The following is a 6,000-nucleotide window of genomic DNA, read 5'->3' as shown; positions in this document are numbered from 1 at the left end:
AGACTACCATCAAATAAGGAAATGTCATGCCAAAAGTTGGAACAATTCATTATTCAACTCTGCTCACAGTCAGAACTAACAGAACAGCTCCCAAGTTAGTCTTTCCAAATAACATTAGCACTGTTGTTTGTCTTTTCGGCTTTTCCCAGTTAGGGGTCGCCACAGCAGAACTCCGGTCCGCTAATGATTGGCAGTCGATTCTTTTTTATGGTGCCGAGTTGCCAGCCCGATGCCCAACCTTCAGCGAAGGCACGCCCATTCACGCATGTCTTTCGGAGGCCACTCGACCGCGGGAAGGACATGCAGACTCCACACAGCAAAAATACTTCATTCTTCTAACTCCCACATCCACAATTCATAAGGGATGTTTAGTTAATCTTACATGTGTGTGGCTGAATGTACTCTACTCTAAGAATACTGCAAAAGAAATAATTTACTGTGTCAGGTTCACTGAGAAGCACTCAATTTGCCAAAATGGTCTGTTTTGACTTAATAGCCTTTGGCAAATACCTTTTGAAAATCCATTTACAACAACAGTTATTATCTTTCTAGAAACATCTAGAAAGGTGAAATAAATTCTGACAATTTTTTGTACGCTGCTAATAGAGATAATACAATAATCTGTGCAAATATAACATATGTAATACTCATCCTCTATATATATATATATGGTTCCCATTCAGAAGCCTGAAACATCATAAGCCTGAAAATCAAAATCCTGAAACCAAAAGCCTGAAAATTCAGAATCCTGAAAACTCAAAATCCTGAAAGCCCAAAATCCTGAAAGACCAAAATCCTGAAACTCAAAATCCTGAAAACACAAATAATGCTAATATGTCACTATAAAGACACTAATATCTACCAACTGACCCTGACCCTGACCCTAACCCTAACCCTAAGGTCCGTCACTATCGCACACTCACCTGACCCATGCCCTAACCCTAACTCACTTAAACCGCCCCTAACCCCAATATTTGTCACTATTGCATACATGCCTAACCTGCACCCTAACCCTAACTCACTTAAACCGCCCCTAACCCTAACATAAAACCAACCGCACACTTACCTGACCCCAACGCATGACCTAACACCACAGGGCTAACAATAGCAAAGCCACAATGACATCAGTATGTCTATTTTGTGTTTTCAGGATTTTGAGTTTCAGGATTTTGGTCTTTCAGGATTTTGGGCTTTCAGGATTTTGAGTTTTCAGGATTCTGAATTTTCAGGCTTTTGGTTTCAGGATTTTGATTTTCAGGCTTATGATGTTTCAGGCTTCTGAATGGGAACCATATATATATATATATATTGAAGCAGGGCCTCTGCAGTGGGTAATAGCAGAAAGGAACCCTTTCCCCTGTAAAAAAAAATCCTTACACTCTTCATTCTTTAGCTGCTGTACTTGAGAGGGCACATTTCCTACCACTGCATGCTATATGCATGCCAGTCCCATCACACTCCCCAGTCTGACTCGCATGAAACTCACCTAGAACGACAAATAAGAATTTACAGTTATAGACCTACAAACTTATCATGGCTATCCAGTCATGAAGCATGGGGGAGGGTAATGTGTACCCAAAGAAGAGGGACCCTCTTGAAGATCAACTTCTATGTCAAATATTCACATATCTGTTATGTCTTACATTAAGAGGTCCTCTCTAGAATACCACCCCCCCAAAAAAAAAGAATCTGAGTGGGCACAAGCCACAACACTTCAGCAAGGGTCTCAGAAAGCTGAGTCCTGAAATACAAACATTGCACAAGAAACTTGACTCATGGAAATGAGATCCACGCAGAAACACTTCATCAAAGCATAAATCACTGACCACCTGACAAAACATCTAACACAGAGACATTCCTCAAACAGGTACTAGAAGTAGACACACTACTGGTGGAATGACCTTGACAGCACCAGCCAAGGGTGGTTAGCTGTCTGATGGCGTAAAACAATGTGGTTAACAATCCATCCTGACAGGTGTAGTTAGCTGAAAGCCAGGTCCTTCTTAACCATATCAAAGGAGATTATTAAAAAAATGGTACATCCTCTTGAACTTATGTACCCATCCCCATGTAAAACCAGAAATGAGAGCGTGCATCAAGGATATAAAGGTCATTTTCACTCCACTCACAGTCTGTGGATTCTGCTCCTAGAAAGAAAATGGGGAAGTGAATGGACAATCTGGTTGTCAAATACAGGAATCACAGTAAAAGGGGGGAGGGCATACTGGATTCCAGTCTTCCATAAATATATATATATATATATAGAGAGAGAGAGAGAGAGAGATACAGAGAATGCCCACTATCATCTCATACAGGCATTGCCAAACCAAGCAGAAATGAATGAAGACTGCCTTCTCCTCCATGCTAGGTCAGTTTTACAGGCTGCTTCACTCCCAGAAGAATCTTACCAAAAGCAGTTTACCCTAACCCAACTCTGCTGATTACAGGAGCTGTATTCTGTTGGAATCCATCAGCACATCACCTCAAAAAGGGACATTAATGGCTATAAGGGTGATGCTATAGTCCATGGCTAACTGTCAGATCTGCATCACATCTCTACACAAGGAGCAGAAGTGGATAATGCCTTGTTTGTTCATGTACCAACCATGTCCAGGATGTCACAACATAGCAGGAGGGGCTCATGTCTCAATTCACTTTCAAGAGTTTGAAGGGTGAGTAGTACCACCCTCAGCTCAAACAAGTTTATGTGAAGCCCTTTCTGCAGGAATCTCACTCACTCTGAAGCAGGCACAACCCACCCAATCCTACTAGTGAATCAATTATCATTAGAAACTGTGATGAGATCTGTAATTACACAGCAAGACTGGTGGGGTTAGTTCACTGTGCCAGAGCACTGCAAAAGTACCCTGATACCAAAAGCTTGATGACTTTGCAATCTGTGGCATCTCACAGTTTAATGAAGCTCCCTCATATACAAGGGGATTTATGGAACAGTGAAGGTGATGGCTGCCATCAAATCTATAAGGTGCAAAAGTACTCAAACCTTTACATACCTCTTCTATCTCACCTAGACATCAAAGCTATGACTTCCTCTGGTCCTCTTTGTGAGATGAAAGAATAAACTCTAACATACTTCCATCACAGCCACATAGGAAGAAATGATTTCCATTAGCACTACAGGGGATTAATACCTACTTAGAATTATCCGTAACACCTGAAAACATAGAAGGACCCAACAAACAGGGGCAACCAGGAAATCTCCAGCCAGGACCACCAAAAAAAAAAAAAAATACAGGAATTCCTGCAGAAGAATACTATGAAACACTTATTCAACAAGATTTCAACTACCATGGATAGGATCCTGGTACACATTCTGGGTATAGATGACAGACCAAGTGGCAGCATCATATACTGAAACTGATGCCAGCCCAGAACAATCCAAACAATTATCCTCTGAGGTTCAAAGACAATGATGTACCAAACAAGGTATCCATCATGCCAATTGCCAGTCCACTTCCTGTTGAAAGAGGAAACTGATCCATTCACAGACATTCCTAAGGGAGTTAATAGGAACTAGAATGGGAACAGAATCTTAATGCACAAGGAAAGGCTGAGAATGTAATTCTCATTCTAATAGATGATCAGAGACTCTGTGGCCTGACTGACGGGTGTTCAGGCTAGGGCAAGATTAGAGAACTGCACTCTCAAATGCCATCTTCACAGGTAAATCAAACTACTATATCACTCCCTATAAAGTCTGCCTTCCTGGTACCCAGCAGAAGGCTCTGGACAGATGGAGGGACTACAGCACAGTGACTGACCTTTATCATACTGTAGGTTAGTGGACAGACCTCTTTTGAATGTGCTTAAATGTACACTTTAACAGCTGTGAAGCATACTATAGAGATAAATACCAGAAAGTTGGGCCTGTCCAAATATTTACAAAAGGCTTAATGTGCACACACTCCTGTAATGACACTCACATGTATGCCCTTCATTTATGAAATTCACTCTCAGTACTGAAACATGTGAAATCTGACCTTAGAGGAGGAGATCTGAAAAAAGAAAGGCATAAATGGAAATATACTAGCAGTTAACCCTGAGGCTCTACTATCCACAAGGGATAAATTATAAAATCTGCATTATATACCAAAGATGCTTATGTGACTATCACTATTACTCTGTAATTTCATGAATTATTTCTAGTTTTTTTTTTCCTTAATGTTAACACATCTGTTTGGACTGATAGCATTAGGTCACATCCTTTCAGCCACTGTCTTTAAAATTTATCATTTCTTTACCTTAACACTGTCTGAAAAAGGCCCATTATGTTGAAGGACAAAGACATTTGCAATTTCATTTTATCTTTTTAATAAATTAAATTTGACAGAATTCACAGTATTCCACATATTGCACTTCATTCTAGTTATGTGTCTGACTTTTGACATGAAATTAAGAGTTGTCTTGGATCTGGTTAGTGCATTTGTTTTTAAGTTAGACCAGTAAGTGTTATGGACACTGTGGACCAATTCAGCTTGGAACCTTTATCCAACAATTTCTGATGATTTGGCTGTTGTAGGAAGAAACTGGGCTGCTAAAGATGCTAGCCGTTAAACAATTAGTGACCAAGATGTTCATGCAATACTTTACAGAAACCCTTTTTTTTTCAAATTTGGGTAGCAATGTTATAGGGTCAGGTAATACAAACTCGGTAAAGGAATATGAAAGCATTACAATGAAAGACTGCAAGTTTTCAGAATTTAAAACAAGAGTATGAACAGGTTTCTACTAAACCTGATAAACACAAAGTATTTGTTAAAGAAATTGAGAATAATTCTTCAGATATAAAAACAAATGTACCTACAATGCTGCACATAGTGTCAATGTCCAGCAAAGACTTGCAACTGCTGTGACCAATGCAGTCTAGCCATACACCAACCAACCAATCACAGAGGCAAGTGGAGTTTTTTTAAGCCACACAACCATAGATGGCAGCCATGATGACTGTTCTAACGGACTGCTCAAAAAGAAAAAGGTTCACTGTTTAGTTCCATGATAATAAGCACTCAACTGGATAAAGACACTCAGTGTTTTCAAAATAACTAGGGTGAAAGCTGAACCACTTTGTTATGCAAGAGAGAACTGGCAGAAATAGATAAAAATGACTGTAATTTCAAGGTAATTAATTTTATTAAGAAAGTCTGTCTTAGCAAAAACTTTTACATTTATACCCATCTAGTTCTTCAAAGTTAGTAGAGGCACTAATCTCCCTCAGATGTTACACAACCAACGGAAATTTAAAATACTATGCCACACATGAACCTGGTGTCAATAAATTTAAGAAACCCAATGATTTTAACCTACATTTGCACACCACAATTTCAACATTCAAAATTTATGACAGTGAATGAATTAATAAACATGTTCCTCAGACTTAAAAGGAAGCAGTTGAAACATACCCTTCAACCCTCATACTGCAAGAATTAGGGACAGTACCAAAATAATATTAGGAGACATAAGCCCAAAAATAGGGATGGATTTTCAGAAACTGCTTTTATAAACTTGGAAAGTTGCTTCAGTACCAAATTTTGTATTATGAAGGATATGAATTCTAAACACTCAAATGCCTGTCATTATTTGGTGACTGCAATCCTCTATGATTTCCTGAAAAACCCACAAATTTTATATGCAGGAAATATTGGGAAACCGTGCAAAATTCTGGACAGCTGAGAGGAATGAGCTGAACCTTAATGAACAAAAAAAAAAGGTTTTACAAGCTACAAAATGAGAAATTCTTCTGTTTTATGAAAGCTGATAAAGGTGCTACAGTAGTGATTGGTAATGATATACACTTGAAATGTTTGGTATTTTGAAAGATGTGTCTTGTTACTGTGAAATTAATTTAGTTGACTTAAAAGTATATTAATAATGTAGTACAGAGCGCAGTCACTATCAATGCAAATGCACGACCTTTACTTAATTTTGCATTTGAACCAAAATTAGCTGTCATTTTTCACATACCCAAAATACACAAAGACT

The sequence above is a fragment of the Protopterus annectens genome, chromosome 3.part1, assembly GCF_019279795.1.
Source record: "Protopterus annectens isolate FY-2018-M chromosome 3.part1, PAN1.0, whole genome shotgun sequence".
Taxonomy (NCBI): Eukaryota; Metazoa; Chordata; order Ceratodontiformes; family Protopteridae; genus Protopterus; species Protopterus annectens.
Note: the sequence above shows the minus strand (reverse complement) of the source record.